The sequence below is a fragment of the Tiliqua scincoides genome, chromosome 1, assembly GCF_035046505.1.
Source record: "Tiliqua scincoides isolate rTilSci1 chromosome 1, rTilSci1.hap2, whole genome shotgun sequence".
NCBI lineage: Eukaryota > Metazoa > Chordata > Lepidosauria > Squamata > Scincidae > Tiliqua > Tiliqua scincoides.
In genome coordinates, this window is record NC_089821.1 from 192748379 (window position 1) to 192772791 (window position 24413).

Consider the following 24413-nt stretch of genomic DNA (forward strand, 5'->3'; position numbering starts at 1 on the left):
GGGGGGGGACAGGGAGGAAGAAAGAGAACTGTTTCCTGCTCTAGATACCCTCTGAGATTACTGAATGTGGCCATATTTTCTCAGACTGTCTTTACATAGTAGTTGAAATGGGGGGGGGGAAGGGCACTGACCCACCTACCTAGCTTCTGTCTGTGGGGGTTGGCAATTGCTTTTATGTCAGGCTGAAATCTGATGACAAACACACTGGAATTGCAGCCTCTGGATCTTATTTTTGCTTTTTTTTATTTAGTGGAGAGAAATGAAATATAAAACTCTTGAAACAAGTAATATGTTTGTGTGATCCTCAAAATGCTGTCCATCTAAAAACGTGTTGGAATAGCAATTAGAATCTCGTGGAACACTTCGAGAAGGTTTTGAACAGGGAGAGAGAGTGTTATGTTTCAAAATTAAAACAATGCATGCTCTCTGCCACGTTACTTTCTTGAGTGAGTCTGCTTTTTTGGGTTTTGAAGGTTGTTGTATTACATATGATAAACTAATTGGATTAATTAACAACCTTTGTTTTCCTGATTGTTGAGCCACAACAGCCTTTTTGTGTAAACAGCCTTCTCCTTGATTAAGTATTAAAATTACTAAGAGGTTGCAGGTTATGATATCGGTTTAATACAGATCTAACTAATGGCTGTTACTGATGCCTTGATCCAGCAAGGGCAGTCCGGCAGTGGAACTGCATTTTTGTTTTACATTCTTTACATAAGGAACTATGTATAGTGCTGCATAAAGAAATACAAAACATTCTTCTGGCTCCAGGTCTTTTCTCACAACACTCATCTGATTTGATTACTTGGGGAAAGAGAAACAAGGAATCAAGGCACCACTGTAACTCATCCTATTGGAATTGTTTGACCCAATCATATGTTGTTATGCATCTCCAAATTGGGGTAATTGCATTCTCGAATATAACCCTTAAAATGAGTGTGGGTGGGTATTAAGGTGCCCTGAAAGAGCCCTAATGATTTACTTCTCATTCAGAATGTGTGTATTAAATTGACAAGGATGAAAATGTCTTATGTTCAATATTTGAATTAGCCTGTTCTGATGGTCTTGAAGACTGGAGGCTTATGGATTATAACAATAGGTCTCTAAGGATGTTTTAACAAGTGTGTAGATGAATACAGGGGAAGAGGTAGTGAGATTGCATTGGTAAAGCACTTTTGAATCCTCGCCATGAGGGTACAGGTTTCTGGGCAAAGTGATCGAGCGGGTGGTGGCGTCTCAGCTCCAGAGGATCCTGGATGAAGCAGATTATCTGGATACCTTTCAATCTGGCTTCAGGCCGGGCTTCGGGACGGAAACGGCCTTGGTCGCCTTGGTGGATGACCTACGCCGAGGGCTGGATGGAGAGAGTGCATCCATGCTAGTCCTTCTGGACCTCTCAGTGGCTTTCGACACCATTGACCATGGTGTCCTTCTGGGACGGTTGGCCGAGGTGGGGATCAGGGGCACTGTTTTGCAGAGATTCCGGTCCTTCTTGGCCGACAGGTCCCAGATGGTGGTTCTGGGGGGCTCCTGTTTGGCACCCTGGTCCTTGAGGTGTGGGGTGCCACAGGGTTCTATATTGTCCCCCTTATTGTTTAACATCTACATGAAACCGCTGGAAGAGGTCATCCAGGGATTTGGAGTTGGGTGCCATCAGTATGCTGATGACACTCAGCTCTGTCTCTTCTTTCCACCTGACTCCAGGGTGGCTGTCTCTGTCCTGGAGCGTTGCCTGGAGGCAGTTGGGATCTGGATGAGGGCGAACAAACTGAGATTAAATCCGGATAAGATAGAAGTCCTCCTGGTGTAGAAATCCAAGATGCAGGTGCTGGACTATCACCCTGCTCTGAATGGGGTTGCACTCGACCTGAAAGAGCAGGTTCGCAGCTTGGGGGTTCTCCTGGACTCGCAGCTCCTCCTGGATGTCCAGGTGTCAGCTGTGGCCAGGGGTGCCTTTGCCCAGCTTCGGCTGGTGCGCCAGCTGCGGCCGTACCTGTCTCAGGCGGATCTGGCCACGGTGGTCCATGCCATAGTGACATCAAGATTAGGTTAGATCAGGTGTGCTCAAGATGTCGATCGCGATCGACCGGTCGATCGCTAAGCAAAATCCGGTCGATCGCGCGCCGAGCCTCCTGTCTGCCATGTTGAAAGGGGCAGGAAAGAGCCCTGGAGCTTCCCGATTGGCCCGCCATGTTGAAAGGGGCGGGAAAGAGCCTCGGAGCTTCCCGATTGGCCCGCCCTGTTGAAAGGGGCGGGAAAGAGCCAATCGGGAAGCTCTGGGCTCTTTCCTGCCCCTTTCAACATGGCGGGCCAATCGGAAAGCTCCGAGGCTCTTTCCCGCCCCTTTCAATCAATGAAAGCGTCCAACGCTCTGGTTGCTGCTGCTGCCGCCCTGCGCAGGCGCCGCTGTCCCCGCCGCAGGTGCCAGGCGCTGCGAGGCTGCGGCAGGAGGGCGAGCGCCGCCGGAGGCGCCGCGGAGACCCCTTCCCTGGGGACAGGTAAGGGGAGCCCGGGAGGAAGCGCGGCGCGGCTGGGCTGCACTGCCTTGCGTCACTGCCTTCCTCCCAAGGCTGGGATCGGCCCTGCAGTGCCCTCGCAGAACTTTTCCTGCTCCCAGAGGGTGAGCTGAGCAGGCACCACGGGGCAGAGGGAGGGCGGGCGGGGAAGAGGGTGTGGGGCTGCCCCCAAGTTGCCCCCCTGGAGGGCTCCCCAGCCGCTCCCCTGGCCCCACACCTGGTGTCCCCCCACTTCCCATCACCCCCCAAGTTGCTCTCCTGGAGGGCTCCCCAACCCCTCCCCTTGGCCCCACACCTGGTGTCCCCCTACTTACCATCACCCCTCTAAGTTGCCCCCCTGGAGGGCTCCCCCACCCTTTCCCGTGGCCCCACACATGGAGTCACCCCACTTCCCGTTACCCCCCAAGTTGCCCCCCGGAGGGCTCCCCAACCCCTCCCCATAGCCCCACACATGGAGTCACCCCACTTCTCATCACCCCCCAAGTTGCCTCCCTGGAGGGTAGATCTCCGGGCCTTGCTGGGTTTCAAAGTAGCTCTTGAACCAAAAAAGTGTGAGCACCCCTGGATTAGATTATTGTAACACGCTCTATGTGGGGCTGCACCTGAAGGCGGTCCGGAAGCTACAGCTAGTGTACAATGCGGTGGCTCGTGTAGTTGCTGGGGGTCAGCGGTTTGACTCTGTCACGCCGCTACTCCGGCAGCTACACTGGCTGCCCATTCGTTTCCGGGCTGAATTCAAGGTGCTGGTTATGACCTTTAAAGCCCTAAACGGCTTGGGACCAGCGTATTTGAGAGACCGCCTTCTCCCGTATAATCCGGTCCGTTCTCTAAGGTCATCAGAAGGGGCCCTGTTGGTTGTGCCGTCATTGAGAGTGGTGATGGGAATGGCGGCCAGAAACAGGGCCTTTTCGGTGGTGCACCTACACTATGGAATTCCCTCCCCTTTGAATTGAGAGCAGCTTCCTCATTATTAAGGTTCTGGCGGGGCCTGAAGACTTTTTTATTTAGGAAAGCCTTCAAGGCACCATAAGGGCTATTGTTATAAATTTGTCTTTTACTGCGTGTTATGTATTTTATCCATGTATTTTATCTTGTTTTAATTGTTTTAACTGTTTTGTATTTTTAATCTTTATCTGCTGTTTTGTATTTTTAACCTGATTGTTAGCCGCCTTGGGTGCCCTTCGGGAAGAAAAGCAGAATATAAATAGAATTAAATAAATAAATAAATACATACATACATACATACATACATACATACATACAGTGGGTGTCTGAAGCAACAAAATAGGTCCATAATCCCGGGAAAATCTTTCCCCAAACACATTGTTTGTCATTGTAGCCACATCCTGTATTTGTAGATCATGGGGTGAAGTTTTGTGCCTCCTCTCTTCATGCATTCAACTGCATGCTTCTGAAGAGAGCTTATGTTTGGAGATGCAAATTTGTCTGAATTATTGCTATACTAAAAATAACTTGGATATGTATGTTAGTGGGCTGGGGAGAAGCAGGCAGTAGCCAGTTCAAGCATTACCTTTCCTGCATGGAGACCAGCAAAAATGCTCGATGTGAGTCAGGCCAGTTGCAAGAATGAGTCTTTATCAAAGACTGCTGCTAAAACCTGAACGTGTTTGGTTTTACTAGGGGTGTTGCTAGCAGATTTTGCTGATTTCATGACATACAGTAATCTCAACTTGTAAATAAGAAGTTGCCCAGTGTATGGGAAAGGGCAAACTTTCCTTATCGCTCAAAGATTTTAACAAAGTCTGATAGGCTCTTGAAATGTTTTGTTTGGCCATCATATTGCTTAGAAAACCATAATGAAGGAGAAACTGATAGGAGCAAAGGTAAAATCAAGAAATCAGTGTTCAAAGATTTAAGGAAGGAATCTGTTACCCTGCACGTGCCCGATCTTGTCTGATCTCAGAAGCTAAGCAGGGTCAGGCCTGGTTAGTACTTGGATGGGAGACTGCCTGGGAATACTGGGTGCTGTAGGCTTATACCATAGTCTTTCGAGACTGAAGGTTGCCAACCTGTCTTCCTCATTTGTATGTTTCTTTTCTTGCAGGGGTCTCAGAACAGCATGCCATATGAGCTTCCCCAAAGAGGAGGAACCAACACTGGTCTCCCTGATTTAATGTAGCATCCTATGCTGCTTCATCACAGTGGCTCTAGCTCAGCGGACTCCAAACTGGAGACTTCTGCATGCCAAAAATAACCTCCCTGGTGTGACCAGAGCTTACCATTCCTCCAGGAAGCTTCTCATCTTTGCACCCAAACTCCCTCATACCTTGCCCCAGCCAGTCACGACTGCCCAGAAATCCGGGCAAAGTCTACTTGGGCGACAGATCATGGAAGCCTACGCAAGGTGTAGGGGAGATTGGGTGCAAAGATGACAGGCTCACCTTGTGGAATGATAAACTCTGTTCGTGTGGGGCAGGGGTTAGCATGGGTGCCAGATCCGGCCTGCGGGAGAATCTCTGCCTAGGTAGCGAAAGTTGTCAGGCCTGCTTGTTTTTGTTGTTGTTGTTTTTAAAAATCACATCTGGCTTGTATTCGGTACTCTGCTGTTTTGTAAACAGTCAAAAATCATTCAGTTTCTTCTTTGATCTCATAAGTGAGGCCTACTTAAGATTCTGGTATCGCTAGATAAGCATTATAGCCATATCTTCAGGGTAGCACATTAGTACTACCATGATACAGGATGAGGCATCTTTCTGTATAGAAATCAAAGGTTGAAATCCTGGCAGCTCGTCAGTAATCCTTTCTCACATAAATCCAGTGAAGTCAATATGACCGTTCTTTTAATTAAGACATTAAGGGATCAACAAAGTTAGAAACATCAAACTTAATTTTTTTTTGAAACAAGATATGCTTAATCAGAGAATGAGAAACTGTCCTAGTTTTGTATTTTTATTAAGTTGCTATCAAGTTTATATTAGAGCGCAGGTTTTTAACGAGCAGATTTTAAAGAACAGAGGGACTTGCCTTTGGGGCATGCAGCCCCTCAGGCTCAGCTATGCAAGCCTACAGGGATCCGTTTGCTTTGTTGGCAAATTGGCTGGGGAGCACTGCCACTCCCAAGCTGACAGGAGTCAGCTGATACTAGCCCTTAAGAAGGGCTGGCGCCAAGGAATGGAGGGGCTGAGAGGAGGACCTCCTTCACTGGGGTTCGGCCCAGGAACTGCCTGATGGATTGGTAAGAGCAATGACTAGATGAGACACCGCTTGACAACTTAGACCCTTGGGAGAGGTCCCCAAGGACACTTTCATGCTGTGTCCATGCTAGGATCCTGCCCTGGGAGGATCTGGCCTTGACAGATATAGGCACCATGGTGAATCAACAGTTATTCTCTCCCTACTAAATATAGGAGGAGCACCATTTGAGAAAGTGCCTCTTTACCAGTTAGCAGGAGTAGCTGTATTACATGGAAATGAGAGTTGACTCATATTAACACCTTATAGGTTCCACGCTGTGTCATAATAACATCTCATTGGCTCTCAGAACAGTCTTATAGGTCAGTTTTTAGTTAAAGAAATCCACTTTTTGTTCCATAAGGCAGTTGTGTTTTCATTTTCTGGTTAATTGGTCATGACTTTGATAGAATGCAGATATTCCAATGGGGTTTGTTTCATTGCATTCTGCATTAAATTACCTTCCCAATTATATATAACATGATGGTATTATTCGTACATACCAATTTTTTCACAATTTTGGCCACTAGTGTCAAGCTCAGCTTGTTGCCCAGTGAGACTGCTACCCCCTGCACCTCCTTAGCTACGCTACTGACTCAACTGCATTAAATAAAAATTAAGAACATCAGATTTTATATAGGGAGCAGCACCTTTGTTACCACCTCCTTATCTAATGAGGCTGTCTTTCTCATACATTTAGTAACATCAGAAGGTGTTAGATGAGTTAATGTTTTGCTGTGTCTTGACCCCAGTGCCTATTTGCATTTTGCATGTTGAATTGGCAACAATGCAGCTTCCGAAGAAGATGCTAACAGCATGGTTTCAGCTAATGTGATAAGGCTGACAGTGGTAGAGGTGGCCATTGTGACAATTCACTGGCGACAAGACTGAGAGGGGTGGGGAGCACAGCTGAAAACAGAGTAAAGGCTTTTTTTAATCCCTTGGGAAAGCAATTTCTACGAGGGGAATTTTGCTTGTGTGTTTTTCTGACCGATTACTTTGAAAACAACAGAGAGCCAAGTGAACTTAACCCAATTTTCCAGTCATATGATATTTTTTCCATGGGTTTTACATCTCATTTAATGCCCAGGTAAATGATGCTGCAGAACAGAAGCTGCTTTTTAAAACTGCACTTGATTTTCTGTCTGCCTAACAAGTGCGTTGCAAGTTAAAAAGATCAGAATGGAACAGTTTTCTCATCATAGTTAGCTATCCAGAGTTGATTAACTTGTATTTTGTGAATATCCAGCAATAAAAATCACATTCGTTTAGTTAAATTGTGTTTTAGTCTTCCCAAATGGCACCTTTATTACTATATTTTAACAGCAGATGGTGATTGTTTGACTACTAGAATTTAGATGGCACCCAAACAATTAAATGTCTAACTGGTTTTTGATAAAATTAGGAGGACAATCCTTTGCACACTTTCCTGGGAGTAAGCCCCACTGAACTCAGAAGGACTTACTTTGGAGTAGGTATTCATAGGATTGTGCAAAGGAATTTTAGTACGCAACTCATAGTGGGTTTTCAGTTGTGGACTGTGGTCAGCAGCAGCAGTAGCATAGCTGGGTTTTCAAAAGAACTACTTAAAGACGGGAATATCAGTATTAGCACATGCATCCTCTTGCCAAGGGTGTCCTAAACATTAGGCAGCCAGAAGCTGGAAATGACTAAAAGAGACTGGATTGTTTTGTTCAGCTTTGTGCCATTACATGTTATCTAAAAGCATCCTGAAATGACTGTTGTTGTAAACAAAGTATTGGTTCCGAAACGGACAGTTGGTCTGACTCATTAAAGGTTTTTTTTTTGCCTTCAGCTTTATTATACTTTGAAATGGCTCGGCAACAAGAAACATTTTGTAACATTTAAGCCTACAGTCCCCTACACATATGGATAACATTTTTAGGACTTGAGTTGTATAGAAAGTATGCACAAACTCTGGGTTTTTCTTATGTTTAAACTTTGAAAGGCGCAAATGCTTTCTTTTGTTCCAGTTTGCCACCCTTTTATCATACATTGGCAAGATCCTAGTTAATAACCTAGGACAAAAAGGATTTTTATGTTGTTCTGAGAACTGATCCAAGGAGCAGGGAACAGGAAATCAGGAGTTTAAATCCCAGTTGTAATTCTTCTTGTACTTTTTTTTGGTGTTTTTTTTTTTGCTTGCAATATAGATGTATAAAGAAATCTTTTTTCCTGTTCGTTTTAAAGAAAAAAAAATGATGCAAATTCCAAGATGACACAAGAGAGTTAAATGAAATAGTGCCCCAGATTTTAAAACAGCAGCCCCAAATTTTAGTTGCTACCATGTTTTTCCTTCTGCTGCAGCAGAGGAACAAATAGCTGCTTAATTGACTCAGCAATTTGTGAAGTCCTTTGCCAGAGACTGACTTAGAAAGGAACCAAAAGTTGCTCCTGTTAGGCCTTTGCAAAGGAGATTTGAAGGTCAATGGTTCAAATCTGGTTTATGTCAGGAGATGTTAAGCATACATGTGTTTTTCATTGTTTCAACTTTGCCTGTGGAAAAAAATAACTGGATTTTTAAAAGTTCAGCTGTAATAGGCTCCTTTAAATTTACTTATATTGTATATGCACAAAGGCAACTTCAGATTTGGAACATTTGCTTTTTGTACACTCAAGGTATTTCAGAACATCCTTGTCTGTCAGACTGGTGAAATATTTAGTATGTTAGAACAAACTCCTCCTTCAGTTCCTTGACTCTTGCAGAAAATCCATCTCTGTCCCTGTAGCCCACAGTCCCCTACACATATGGATAACATTTTTAGAAGCTGTGTTGTATAGAATGCTTGTACTGAGCATGCACACACTCTTTGGTACTACAGAAAACTGAAGACTTGTTGAGCTAAATTGTAGGAAATGTAGCAAATAATATTTTGTTCTCAATAAGGAAGACTGGAGTTGTGGAACATAAGGGCATGGATTTCTCCCTGTCTTTATATTCTTCCATTTTTACTTCTTTAGTACACTTCTCCCACTTTTCACAGATTTCAAAGTGTAATTTCAGGGTGGTTTGTCCTCCACATTTTTATTTTATTAAATTTATTTACTTAGCTAACACAATTTTGAGGGGTTTAATCTGAAATCATTTTGGATATTGATCCAAGCAAATGTGTAATTTGTTTACTAAATAAGTATTATATATCTAACACCTACATCTAAGAGCAGTACAAAATAGAACAGCCCAACTATGTTTGTAGACTTGCAATTTAAAATATAGGAAGGGTATTGGAAGGTTAAGAAAGTAGGAAAAAAGGAAATGTCTGACCAAAAACTTGCAGCTGTAAATGCTGCTCAAGCCCTGAGAGAGCGGGAGATAATTCCTTTTAAAAGGAACCACATGAGACAGGATGTAGGCAGGTGACAGAAAAAAAGATCCTCTACTTAGATCATGCTAACATGCCACCAGGAGTGGTTCCCGAACCTTTTAGCACTGGTACCAACTGTTTAAAATGACACTGTACCAGGATCCACATAGCTTTAAGATACTTTTTTTAAAAGTTTCAATTACCAGTCCTCTAGGGCTTCCCCAGGCCCCCTAATGCCTTATAAGGGATTAAAAATGTCCCTTCCGGTTTCCTCCATGAAACCAGAAGTCACTTGTTTTCAACTCTAAAGCTCAGTCTGAGGCTGGCAGAGGCCAGGGACAAACACCCTTGGCCTCTGCTGAGCTCAGACTCCCCTCTGGAGGAGGGACAAGAGTTCCCTTTGTCTCTGAAGGGTGGGCAGGTATGGGCGTTTGCCCATATTCGTGGTTTCAGCTATCTGCTGGGGTTCTGGAACAGGACCACCATGGATAAGGGTGTATGCCTGTATTCAAATCTGAAAGTGTCAAGCCCGCAGATAAGGAGCATCTACTTTATTGAGTGCAATTGGATGGAATGCTGAACTGCTTTGCTTGATTAGTTATGGAAATTTTAAAAAATTCTTGTATTTACTTTGTATAACTAGAAGAAGCAGAATTATAAAAGTGCCCATCGTTACATATACGCAACAGGGACCAACTGTACACACCTGTGGACCAAGAAAAAATGGGTTAATCTATGCTTGGTTAGGCCTATCTTGGGCAGAACACAAGAAACAGTGGGAATATCTTCCACGCATTTATTGTGGTGTACAAGTGTGTTGTCACCCTCCTACCTCTTTTCAGCCTTTTGTGTCTACATATTTGCTGGCTCACTCTTTTCCTGTTGAAGAACCATCTGTAACCTTAAATGCAATGGGTGTTTTTTGTTTTTTTTAGGTACCTGAATTCTCTCTCTCTCTCTCTCTCACTCTTTTGTTTGGCTTATGTGGAGTTTTGTGCTTTGAATGTGTCCACATCTGTCCTAGGACTGTTTTGTGTTCCATAGGATCTTCAGAGTTTCTGCCCATACTCTCATACTCTGTGACCTTCTAAGTTTCCCACCTCATTCCCAAATCCCCATCAGAAGTGAAATAATTCTATGAAGCAGCCTCAAGAATGTACAGAACCTCTAGGTAAGATGTGACTCGACTGTACATATGAAGGCTCTTCAGGTTAAGTTCCAAAGTCGCCTCCTAATGCAAAAATAATATACCCTCGAAAATCCCTCAATATTTACAAAACTGTTCCTTTTAAAACTGGAATTGCACTATGAGAGGATTATACTGTGTGTGAGTGTTTTAAATTCAGGCTTTGAGGTATCCTTCAAACCACTCATTTCGTGATGTTTTGACAAATACATTTTCCTTAAGGACAGACATTTGCTCCTATATCTTTACTTACCAGCAGTATGATCTGCGACCTGCCTGGTCTATGCTGCTTCTGTTTAAAGGGGAAATGGTGCTGTCTAGATTCCCAGTCTGCAGCACTTCTGTTTATTCAAACAGAAGTGGCAAGGGCAGGCAGGCTGGTAAATAAACTAAAGGAAAAGAGGGCAGTCTTCAGATTTCTTACTCCTGTTACTTCATACTTTGCAGGCACCAAGTAGATGAGGAAAGGGGATCCCAAGTGTGGCTGTCTTTAACCCTTTTTCCAGCAGCACTGAAAGGAGAGAGGGTTGAGCTCTTGGCCTCCTTGCTACACTCTCTGTCCTTTCCTGGGATTTAAAGTTTTAAAGGAAATGTGTCCTTTTAAATTTTAAATGCTTCAGGAGCATGGAGAATGAGGGAAGGGGATAGCAAGGTGCTCCTTTGTTGTGCAGCACTTAAATGGAATGCATTCTTTTAAACTTTCAAATTTAAACCTCACAGGAAAGGGTATGATTTGATTTACATTTGCATTTAGCAAGTGGGGAGTGGATCAGTGCAGCTTGCATCCATGGTGGGCTGGAAGGAGACTTAGGGTAAAGGGCACCCCAATCCTTAGTTCCTTCCACTGGATACCTTGAGGCACATGGCTGATTGAAGGAGTGTCCAGTGGTTTGGGCCAGCCATGGTCTTAGTCCCAGTTTTAGGCCTTGAATTAGGGTTGCCAGTCAGTTCATATTTGACTAGAAGTATAACCACTCATGCTGGTGGTGTTTGGGTTAGTCCACAGAGCCAGGGTAAATCTGGTTCAGATCACCCTATTCAGGGCTCAGAAGGACTAGTGGAAGTCGCAGTAGGAAATCTGTGAGGTTGCTGCCTCTGTTGTCTCAGCAACCAGGGAGCCTGATCTAGGGGACAGATCAGGACTTTTTTGCTCTGAACACTCTGAATTGCTCTGAACACTATAAAAGCCAATTATAAAAGCAACAATGAAGCAAATGGACAGGTGGGTAAGGGCTCTTGTGGACCTTGGGAGGAAGAGGCTCTCCAGCTGCCAAGAAAGCAGCCCAGTGATGAGGCTGGAAATAGATGAGACCTTCACCCCCTCCTCTTTCACGGTGCATCTGAGGCACCATCTCCAACCCAAGGGAGGGGGGTGGCGACCTCCCTCCACCTTTTAAAATTTGTGCTAACTTTTCTTTTGCTTTGTTTTGTTTAAAGGCCCCCTTTGTCCCCCTCTTTTTTTGGTGGAGAAGTTGCCAGAACAGGGAAAGAGCTGAGAATGCGATTCGGCCCCATGCCACTAGTGACATGATGATTGCACATTCCTACCAAATGGCTCAAAATATTGTATAACAATCTAAAAAACAAAGCAAGTCGTAAGATACTTCTTAAAATTATGAAAACATTAAATATAGAAGAAAATCACATATAACCAGTACTGGGTCTGAAGAACCAAGTTCTGATATGAGGTCCTGCCCATTCAAGGAGGCAAGTCAGCCATACTGACATATACTAGCAATATGTCCCCCCCCCCATTAATGTTCCCTGGTCTGTCAGCCTACTCTGACCCTCCATCAGCACAGTTGCCTGTCTCTGAGAGAGATCGCTTCTGCGATTGAACTTTGTGCGAAGTGTTGTACTAGGCCAGGGGTGTCAACCTGCAGGCTAAATGTGGCCCCCAAGAAGCCATTTATCTGGCCTGTGTTATAGTTGGGCTTTCCTAGTGTGATGATTGGGCTCTCGCATACCTTGAAAATATGAAAAGATTTGCACATTTTCTCCTCTATCATTTGCAGCTAATGAGTTTCTATGTGAGAAAAAATTGCTGATTTCTGGCCGTCATCTGCCAGCCCCCAGCAGGCACCATGAATGTTGGTTTCTGCCCTCTGTATGAAACGAGTTGACACCCCTGTACTAGGCTGTATCTGGCACCAGTCTGACAATTAGGTTGAAAAACCGAAAGACTTTCTGGGAATTGAGAGTGCCACTGGCTAAACCAAATTAAATTGTGTAAACACACACTTCGCAGCTGACTGCATTGCTATTGGGATAGTATGTGCTATTGCTGTTGGGATAGTTCATGCTTGTTAGGAAAATGATGGTAGGCACTACTAGGAAGGGCCTATGATTTACATGAGGAAATAGTATTGGGCCTTGAAGGCTCCTTGTTGAAATGATGTTAAAACCAGATGGATTTATTTGAGCTTTTAAAATGGCAGTCTTGTGTTGAACTTAATAGCAAAGTGTTATTAACAGGGGCAGTCTAAAACGGTTTTATTTTTTCATAGGTGGCGGTCTTGTCCTCAAAAAGGGCTGAAAGTGGTGTTATGTACTTTTATTCCAAATTAATATTTTAATCAATTTAAAAGCATTTTTATTTAGTGTAATCACCGTCATATAGGTGGTATATATGTTTCATGCCTGTGGCTGTCAGCAGGCATAGCTCACAGGAATAAAACAAGCATAAAGCACATCATACACACACTCATGCTCACGCAGAGCACCACACCTGAAGAGCACAACTACATAGCCAGCTACTTGAATTAATTTACAGGAGCCATTGGAGATTTGCATGCTACTTGTATGAACAGCTGCAGTGAACCTAATGCTGCCAAACACAAGCAAATTATGACATTGCCGGATTAAAACACTGAGAAGACAGCAACTTGAATCAACAGAATTGAATTGCTATGGAAACAAACTGGTTGTTACTTACACATGAATAAACACGAACATATAACTCAGTTTTGCTTTCCATAGAGTTCAATATGTTTATCAGCTTGGAGGAGGGAACTTCCTTCTCAAGTGTTTTTGGGGCCTGCGTTCATCAAAGCGGGACAGTTCTAGTGGTATTGGATCCTCTTGGCTTGTACTTTCCAATGGAACAAGGCACAGTTGCCTACTCACGAGTAAACTCACACTGTGGCTCAGTTTCACTTTCCATAGGGCTCCATGCACTTTCCTAGGCAGCTTCTGAGATATGCTCAGAAGACTCTACAGCCAGTGAAAGCAACAGAGCTCCAGGGGAGTCAGGGGCTTTGAAACGCAGTCAGAAGCACTCTGAACGATTCACAGACGCTCAGCAGCCACTTTAATTGGTATACGGTGGTGTTATTTTGTTAACTGAGCAGGATATTGCGTTTTGTCATTTTATAAGCCTTATCTCGCATTATGGCGCTGTTACGTCATTTTACCATTTTAGACAGTCCCTAGCTCAGCTGTTTTCAACCACTGTGCTGTGGCACACTAGTGTGCCGTGAATGGTCTGCAGGTGTGCCATGGAAATTTGGGAAAGGGTCATTTATTAGTTATGCCATTGGGGAGTGTGAAGCCCACCACCAACAGCAAGCATGGTTTTCCTTGTCAATTGTCAAAACGCTGATAGTTTGCCTTGACAATTTTAGTGTCTTGTCAGTGTGCTGTGAGACAAAAAAAGGTTGAAAATCACTACCCTGGCTATTAAGGGTGAAGCTGTGGGGTATATTTCATTCATATTATTGTTGATAGGACTGTTTTATAGACACTAATAGGCAAGCATATATTGGCCTCTTTAAAGTTTTAACCCCTCTAAATCTTGTATTGCCACTAATGAAGCCCCCCCCCCCAGATTTCTAGAGCAATTGTACCTCATGTAAGATTAGGTTATAATGGCAAACTCAGATCTAAAAGCCCCTTAAGACTCTTCTAATTTTTTTAATAGATGACCTAAATCCCAGCCTATATAGTTGGTTTGTATTTGTTATATGCATTCCATTCCAACTCTTAATATAATTTCCTCTGATGTAATCATTTATCTGGCAACTTTTTCAGAATTCACCAAAAATAAATGATGAACCCAAGGTCAAAACTAATATGCATATTTTTTTGGTGTATGTGATAATGTGGTTTGCACAGCATTTTTTAAAAATCTGTGACGACTATACAGTTAGTTGGTATTGACCCGTATAACCTGCCCTGTAAAATTCATATTGTGAAAAGATTTTAAATGTGAATCAATACTTGATGGATGTGCAATCCTTTACACATGCAGTGGACATTGGGAAGCCTGACTGCAGAGAATGGCAGCCTTGGAAATTGTAATATTTTTTTCAAACATTTAAAAAGCAACGTGGGTGTCTTCCTCTTGTCCACACTCCACACAAATTTGGTATATCATCTCAGGCCTCTTCTATTATGAGTTTTATGGCACAATCCTAAGCAGAAGTACGTCCTATTGTGTTCAATGGGACTTACTCCCAGGAAAGTGAGGATAGGATTGCAGCCTTAATTTCTTATAAATTAATTCCTCCTCAGCCACTCATTTCCTGTTATGGCCAGAGTCTATTAGTCACTATTATAAGTTCTTCTATATTCAGATACCTGTTACATATTTAAGGGATATGTCATTTACAACAGGGAGTCAGTGCAGGCTAAAGTAGAAATTGTATTGCTCCTGTTCTTTTTAAATATGTGGTATATTTGTACTGCTAATTTAGTTACATTTCTGAAAGAACCAATCATCCAAAGTTTCTGTAAAATTTCCTCTGTACTAAATACATAATTAGTAAAATCTGTTTTGGCTACAACTATCACTCAGTCTCTAACTGGTAGATTATGTATTGTGTTTCCAGTGCTTCTCTTTTTAAAAAAAAAATATTTTATTTGATTTAAGGCATGGGTACAGGGAAAATCACATATATATTCAGGGTAATACAAAGGGAAAAACACTAGGGAATCACAGAACTGTAGCCAATACTGTCTTATTTCTATAATTATCATCTCTTCAATCAATATTTCATAATCGTTTATCTAACCATTCATATAATGGGTTCCACAGTCTCTGTATTCTCTCCATCTTGCCATCCCTCAATCTTTCCGTCAACACGTCCATTTCAACAATCTTGTATAGTTTCTCAATCCACATCCCTACACCAGGAATTTCTGAATTCTTCCATAACCTGGCATAGGCCAATCTTGCTGCAATGATCAGGTATAACAAAGTGTGTTTGAAATCATTGTTATATCCTTCAGGGAAGATATTCAATAGAAACAATTCTGGTTGTAAGGGTATTACACAATTGAAAATAACGTGAATATTTACATGAATTTTTTTCCAAAACTCTTTCTTTGTGTGGCCAGCTTTTTCTTATCTTCCAGTCTTCATAAATTCTAAGGCAGGATATATATTTAAAAGATCAATAACAAATGATGATGTTTAGACATGAATTTATTACAATATTTCATGCTAAAATTCAGTTTGTTAAAGTAGCCAGCTACATGGCAACTTTCTTTACAGTAATTCCTGTGATAGCTTTTGTTTTGAAAAGTTCACAGTGTTGTGTGTGTCTGCGTGAAGTCAACAGACCAACCTATAGACAGTAATTTGGTAACTCTTTAGTCTCCAAAGTGATTTATTGACTTTATGTAGATCTGAGCTAAGAGGGCTTTAATAGACTGGAATCTCTGTCAAGACTGCTTTGAAGGAAGAGCAGAAGTCCAGCTGTTATGTGGGCACTCACAGATGTGGCCATATGCACAAGTAATTTCTCTTATTAAGCCTATGAAAAGGTTCCCATTACAGAAGAGGCCAAAGCACAGCTCACAACATACATCTTTTCTTTAACTTCTGTACCGTAATGTTTGCAGATTTCTTTGATGCAGCAAGTAACAGGTAAAGCATCTCAAATAGTCAGTCCAGCTTGGATGTTTTGCTGACTAGCTTGAAGATCTGTAGTGTAATATTGATGGATATTGTATTGAGTTAAGGGGTATTCTGCAGATTCTGATCAATAAATGTTAGTCCTTGTGAAAAATGGTTTGGGAACATTAGTGACTTGTTCCTTGCAATCAGAAGATCTTTTGGTGGTGGCTGTGGTGATGGTTAAAGAGTTGATTGTGGTGGTTAAATTGTGTGTTTGCAAGCTCACTTACAAAGCTACCAGCTATAGTTAGTTTTGTTTGTTGGGGGGGGGGAGAGATAAATCCTATTTGGGAACAGTATATTTGTACTTGTATTCACACAAGCAGTACTGAGTACAAATAGAAAGCTCACAAATGTTGTCAGTGGCAAGTTCCATAATCTCCCACTGCTAGTTTGGAATGTATTTTGGACAATAACTGAAATTTTTGAACTATCGGCTGATACATATGGATGCAGACTGATGCTGGGGTCTCTTCTCCAAATGCCTAAAAAGACTCAGTGTAAAATCCAAGCAAGCTTGCATGAGGCGCTATAGAAGTGTGCTACATTTATTTTCATGTTTGTTCTGAACTGCCAGGCACTCTGATGTAATGGCTTGATTATGCTTTAAATCAGTAAAAACAAAATCTAGGAAAAATATTGAACTTAGGGAGAATTTTGGTTAGCAGAATGTTTTGCAGAGATTTCTGTGCTGCATCAGCAGGTGTTTAGACCCTGACTGGAAGCCCACAAAAAGAGAGGAAATTCTGAATTAAGACTCATTATGGGAGCCTTTTCTCTCCTCCATAAGCACATGCTAATAGGAGCGACACACGCATATCAAGAGGAGAATAGACGACCATAATGAGCCCTAAGTTGGAGTTTCCTTCCTTTTGTGGATTTGAGTAAGATTCTGAAGCACCCACTGACACTGGGCACAATGCAACAGGAACTTCTCCTGTGTAACCCCACAGAATTAATAGAACTTCGAACTCAAGAACAACATGTGTGTATGTAATACACAAGAGAGAGCGAAAATACAGCACCTTCAAAACCCAGAATATTGGAGAGAGTGTACAGCCGTATATCCATGCATTCATTCCTGTATACTCTAGAACAGTGATAGCATGTCTGAATATCATCTTGGTATTTATTGCTCCAATTCATAATAAATCCATTTTCCAACAAAGCTGTCCACAGTTTCTTTTTTTATCTTCTATTCTGTTTGTTTCACCAAAAAAGCAATGAACCAAATCTTCCTAAACAAATCAAACATAGTGGAAGGCTTGTATTTTCCATTTAGTTGCAACTAGTATAGTATACTTGCAACTATTATGAAGTAATTTACTAGTTCTGCATCACCACTAAAACTAGATCTTGTATAAAACCTAACAGTACTTTATTCAGGGAAGATGGGAGAAAGTACTTTGTGATATAATTAACTTCAACTATAACCTCTTTACAAAAAGCTGTAATTACCAAGCAGTTCCAAAAAATTAAATAGATTTTATTTATTTGCTCTAGGTCGGTAGGCTCCAAACCGCAGCCTGTGGGCCAGATTCAGCTTGCCAAAATTACCTGTCTAGGGGTAAGGCTTTCTGTTCCATACTTAGACCCAATGTTTTGCTGCTAGTCTTCTCAGAAACTCAAGTCAGGCAGCTGCTTTTGCCTGCAAATTGGGATACAGAGCCTTCTGGGGTGATGGACAGTTGAAATGACTGCCCAGCACAACTTTGTGAGAAGATTGGCAGTGAAATGTGGAGGCTGCAATGCGAACAGAAAGTCTTCATTACTGCACCATGCTCAGATGGGTAATTTTGTCACACAGTGGGTCGTGGTTTGGAGACCTCTGCTCTAGGTGCCTGGCACCTCCAGCTCTTATCCATCTGACTATTGTATATATGCTTTAGGTCTGGGGTCGGCAACCTGTGTTTTCAGAGCCGCATGCGGCTCTTTCAGTCCTCTGATGCGGCTCCCCAGTGGGGGCTGGAAGCAGGGAGCCTTCCCCTTGGCCCCCGCCCAGCCAGCCCAGCCCCGAGGGTGCTTCACTCCGGTGCGATGTCCCCCCCCCCGCACGCACAGCAGCTCCATCCTCGGCAGGCAGGCAGGGGCAGCGCCGCTCTCCTGGACCTGCTCTCCGCGCCCCACTGTGAGCAGGCGCCCACAGGCACCCCACTGTGAGCAGGTGCAGGGGGGCAGCCGGGCACCTCTTCCCTGCGCTCTTCCTTCCTTCGCCCTGCAGCGGGCAGGGGGCTGAACGGAAGAGGTGAGGCTGGTCGGAGAAGCACAGGAGACGCAGGCTGCTGAGGCAATGGGCAGGAAGGAGCGAGGTGAGCTGCATGCCTGTCCACACTTCCCAGGGAGGAAGCCCCGTTGACTCAACTGGGACTGACTTCTGAGAAGACAGGCAGAGGATGTCCCCTGGTTCTGGTGTTATGTGAGAGTGTAAAGAGCATCTCTCTATCCACTCTGTCCATCCCCTGCATAATTTTGTATGTCTCCATCATATCCCCCCTCAGGCGCCTCTTTTCTAGGCTGAAGAGGCCCAAACGCCGTAGCCTTTCCTCATAAGGAAGGTGCCCCAGCACCTACAAGGGAGCTACAAGAAGGGGCTACATTATAAAAATGGGACCTGTAAGAGGGGAGCGCATTATAAAAGTTGCATATACAAGCGGGGAGTGCATTATAAATTGGGACATACAAGGGGGAGAACTATAAATCTCTTTATTGTATTGAAAAATACTAGTCATTAGATTTTGTATTTCATTGTACCTCTTTTACATTACTTGGAAAAGACACAAAGATGACTATTTACTGTTGGTCAGGATTTTCTGCTAGGGAGGGCACCAGCCCAAGTCTTGCCTATAGCACCAAATTGGCTAGGGCAGTCTCTGGGAAAATAAATTAGTATTTAATTTAAATGTATTTTATTTTAGCTCTTTCGTTTTTTATATGTAATTCTAAATTTAAGATTATGGTGATCTTGTAACATTAAAATATGTTACATATTGTTTTCTCTGTAGCAGTTCATTCATTTCAAAAATGCAACACACTATAGTTTTTTTATACATAGCATAAAGGTAAAAAAAAAACTATATATGCAGTGTTATCTTCATTTTAGATGTCAAAAGGGTTTTGTGGCTCCCGAGGTTTTCTTTTCTCCAGAAAATGGGTCCAAATGGCTCTTTGAATGTTTAAGGTTGCCGACCCCTGCTTTAGGTGCATGAGTGTTGAGTCCCAGGGCATGGGCAGTTGAGTCATGACGACTTGTCTCAAGTCATGAAAATGCAGATTTTTATCTCTAGCAAACCTAGTTGAGCTGAGCTCACATATATTCCAATTATACTGTCCTAGCAGGTTTTTTTAAGAATACTTGCCTCATGTGCATATGAAAGATTCATAAGCAGAAGCAAAATCTTGCTTTATTCTTGTCTTAATTAAAGCAATTAATTGGTCTGTACCAATCATTCCTCCTTGCTTCAAAATGTACCTTATTCTCTGACTATCCTTCACCCACAGCACTGAGGTAGAGAATTCTTGTTAGATGGCTCAGACATGACTGGGAGCCAGGATTGTGTAGTGGTTCTGGATGTAGACTTGGAAGATCCAAGTTCAAATATTTTTTTCAGTAATGAAGCTTCCTGGGTGACTTTGGGACAGTCTCTTATCTCTCAATCTCACCTACCTTACAAGGTTGCTGTGAGGACAAAGGGAGGGAAGGAACTATGTATGCCACCCTGAGTTCCTTGGAGGAAGTGTGATACAAAAATGTGTGAAATAAATAACAGCTCGAGGCAATTTGTACAGGACTTTCTGTATAACACCACTTGTGCCATGGCCTCCTATATTAATTTTCCTATCATTTTTCCTAAAGGAAAATCCCTTCTGTACCAGCAGTTTGCTGTCACATTATTGCTTGTCAGTCTCTCAACCTCCTTTATGAAAGCTTATTGTGAACTGGCATTGGTAAAGTTCTTTTAAAGCAATTGCCTTTGTAAAAACTAATAAGTTTGAGATTTCCAGCTGCCAAAATTAAGGCACAGTGTACAGTGTTTTAGTGCCTGCTTTGTTGGGATCCATGGTAGTATTTAGGATGGAGGTAAGCCGTATTGCGACTCCCATCGCATCCCAACCTGCTTAAATTTCATTGCCACAAACTCCCAAGGGAGCAATGTAGCCCTCTCTGATATCAACCACTCATAAAAGCCATGTCTTTTAAAGAACTAAAGGGGAGCCCTGTATCCGTGGATCCCATATCCACAGATTCACTTATCCATGGATCGAATCTGCAGGGCCCCCCCCCCAATATACGTCCCTTCCAAAGTGAGGGAAACTCCACTCCCATAGCCTCTGGAGAGTCCACTGAGTCCAGCAGAGGCAAAAAAAGTCACTTCTGGTTTTACGTAAAAACCGGAAGTGACATTTTTTTCAACTCTTTAAGTCTCAGTCCAAGCTTACTAAATGTTGTAGACAGACACCTGTGGTCTCTGCTGGGCTCAGAGGACCCTCTGGAGGCAGAGCACTCCTTGCCTCCAGAGGGTTGGGGTAGGTGTCTCCTCATAAGAACATAAGAACAGCCCCGCTGGATCGGGCCATAGGCCCATCTAGTCCAGCTTCCTGTATCTCACAGCGGTCCACCAAATGCCCCAGAATGCCTCCTCATATCTGTGAATTCAGATATCCATGGGGAGTTCCAGAACGGAACTGGTCAAGGGTCAAGGAAGTGCCTTATGTCTTCAAATTAAGAGGTTATTTGAGAAGAGGGCCCTTTGAAAAGACCAGTGTAAGGTTTTCAGGAGCCAGGTAGGAATTTTTTTGCTGTTTGCCAGATTGACTGTGGGCTTGCAGATTTTTCGTCTAACCCAGACTGACTTGTGTGTGTGTGTGTGTGTGTGTGTGTGTGTGTGTGTGTGTTTGGCTAGAATTCTTTTCTGTTTGACTCTTTGCACCTTTCTTTTTGGTCACTTTAGGCAGGTGTGCAGGCCTGGGGCAGGAGTTGGTAGCTGGGTATGCATCCTGAGATAAACAAGGTTGGAGAATGAGCCAATGTCAGTCAGATGATACTTTCTGCCTCAGTGAGGTTGGCTGGTGAGCCCTCTGCTTGGATTCGCAGAGACAACCTCAAGGCTTGCCAGCCTATGGGAGTCTGTGCAGTCCAGCTGCCTCAACCCTTCTGGGGTTTTTGTGATAAGCTTGCTGCATCACTTGACAAATTGCAGCTTTGAGTCAGGGTGGTTTTGCCCATTATTGTCTGGGGAATGCACAGTCGCAGCCATTTCCCTGTGTTCAGTAGCCTGCACTCTGTGGTTTTAGGTTTTTCCCTGCTGCAGTTTGGATAATTGTTTCAGTAAAGTGGCCCTCTTTTACCCAAGCGTCTGTCTCATGTGGTTATTGCAGGGTGCAGAGGTAATTATATGCATCCTGTTTCTCCCCGCCCCCCATCAGGGAAACTGAATAGTGGCTTACAGAATAAAAATAACAATAGAGTCCAGAGGGAGAGACTCTTGCTTCAGAAGAATAGCAACTCTGGATGCTACTTCATATAGTCAATAAACTTCAAACCCTTCCCAGGGGTTTTGTGTAGGTGTTAAAATCTTGGGGAACAAGTCTGGGATTTAAACAGGTAATATTATAATGCTGTTGTACAAATCGATGGTAAGGCCACATCTGAGGTATTACATCCTGTTATGGTCACCTCATCTCAAAAAGGATATAGTGGAAATGGAAATGGTGCAAAATAGAGCAACCAAAATGATTACTGGGATGGGGCACCTTCCTTATGAGGAAAGGCTACAATGTTTGGTCTAGATAGAAAAAAGGTGCCTGAGCAGGGTCATGATTGAGGCATACAAAATTATGCAGGGGATGGATGGCATGGATAGAGAGATGCTCTTTTTCTCTCACACAACATCAGAACCAGGGGGCATCCGCTGGAATTGAGTATTGGGAGAGTTAGGACAGACAAAAGAAAATATTTATTTACTCAGTGTGTAATTGGTCTGTGGAACTCCTTGCCACAGGATGTGGTGATGGCATCTGTCCTAGATGCATTTGAAAGGGGATTGGACAAATTTCTGGAGGAAAAGTTCGTCACGGTTTACAAGCCATGATGTGTTGCGTGGTAGAACCTTTCTGGGATCTACCTTACAGGAAAGCCAACCAGAAGCTAACCCTTTAAGCCCTATCCCAGCAAGATGTTCCAGAAAAATACCATAGTCAGTGATATCAATAACAGTTAAGAGAAAAGGATTATCTGAGAGGCCACTGAGAGTTCCAGCAGTACCAATAGGGGTTCACATTGAAGCCAGAACTTGGGCTGAAATGTTTCAAGATAATCCTTTTCTCTTAACACTCTTTCAGAAGAAACCATTTATTTTACTATGAATTTATTTTAGCATTACAGCTCAGTCCTAATTGAGCTGCAGTACAGAGGTGCTGAAATGGCTGCCACTGTATCTCAAGGAGGCAACTGGAGGTCTCCTTGAAGTAAGGGAACATTTGTTCCCTTACCCAGTGTCTAGCCCTGGCAGCCACTATGGGTCTACTCAGATATGGACCAGCTCAATAGCTGGTGCAGATCCAAGTTGACCCATGTAGGGTTTTTAGGCATGGGAGGGGGGATAGAATGTGGTGGCAGCTTTTGCTGCCTCCCCCACCCCAAACTCTTCATTGCCGTGCTGCAGGAAACTTACTGCTGATGGCTCCTAGGGACTGGAGCGGAGGTTCAGTGCCTGTCCATGCTGGCCTCTCTGCCAGTGCCTCCATCATCATGGCTGCTATGAAGTGCCTTACAGCACTTTTGTGATGGACGTATCCCAGAGTGGCCTAGGATTGGCTCGGGCCGATCTATTATTTTCACTGCTTTGATTACATTGTATTTAAAGCCTTCTTTCTTTTAGGTTTGTTTTGAATAACATTCCAACTACATCTCTATTTTGCAAAACTGTCATGAATTTAGCATTATTTAGACAGCTAGAATAGTTCGAAATAAAAGTAAATCCCAGGCGATCACTAGTGATACTGCGTGGGTTTCATATCTGTTGCAAGGAATCATTTGCTTTTAAAACATTTGTTGTGTTGATCAAAGAAAAAAAGCAGTCTCTATCCTACTCAGATTTACTCATGATTAATATTATTTTATTATCCTTTGCAACTTTGAGTAGATTTTTCCCACTTTCCTTTAGCCAATTGTATGGTGCTTCTATTGGTTTGAAAAATTGATCTCTTTTCCCTTTGTTCTGGAAATGCTGTTTGATCTGGAATCAGAATTCAATGCCAGGGTATCGAACTTGGGTTCAGCTGATGAATGCTTTTTTCTCGTTCTGCTTACGTAAGCCTTTTTGCTCTGTTTTGTTAATCGCAACACAGTTGTGGTAAAATTCCATGGAATTGTACTCTGGCAGCTTAAATCAGCGGTCTCCAACCTGGAGACTGCTGCGTTCTGAGAAGGCTTTCCCAGCGTGAACAGAACACTCTGTTCCCCCGGGGAGCCTCCTCACCATGCTGCCGATCTTCCGGAAACTGCTTGTGGGCCAGCTACATCTGCCCTGAATCTATGCACTCAACTTGCTGTGACAACTGACCCTGGAAACAGCTGACCAGCACGCAGTTTGGAGCAGATCGGTGGCACGATACGGAGGCTCCACAGCGGAATGGTGTGTGCCGTTCACCTGGGGAACAGATTCGCCATGCGCCGAATCTGACCTGTAAGACAGGGAATGGAGCATCCTGGCTTAAAACATCCTGAGAGGACAATCTTATTCACATTTACTCAGGAGTAAGTTGCACTGAGTTCCGTGGGGCTTACTCCTAGGAAAATGTGTTTAGGATTGCAGCCTAAGCTGTCATTCAGTCTTCACCAAGAGAATTATCCACCAGCAGTTTCCTTCAATATTTATCAAATGTTGAAATCCATGAAAATATTTCAGTACATCAGTCATTAAACTTCTCTTCAAATTCACAACCAGTAAACTATAAACATAATAACATACTATTTTTAAAAAATCAATAAAATAGTGCAAGTTAAAACCAGTAAGATCCTACTGATAGTGTTCTTTTAGAGCCCTTTTGGTTGTGCAGGAGCCCTGCTTAACTGAATTTAGCAAAAGAAAAGCATTCTGCCACATTTGTAAAACTGCTTATTTTGCAATTTCTCATTGAGGTGGAAGCTATAGCCCCTGCTGCAAAGTTTCTCAAATAGTTCTGATACCTACATGGAACCGTTATATAAGTGAGCTTTGTTCATTTCCTTCTGTTTTTTGTGGGTCTCCACATGCAACGGCAGTGCCTGGTGTTCTCATTATTCAACTTTGTGC

General features: G+C 43.1%; 1 protein-coding gene across 2 annotated transcripts in view; it reads left to right on the forward strand.

The window, feature by feature from the left end:
* Window positions 1-24413, forward strand: part of LIN28B (lin-28 homolog B) — a 93058-nt gene that overhangs the window by 26506 nt on the left and 42139 nt on the right. The gene's annotated exons all lie outside the window — the stretch shown is intronic.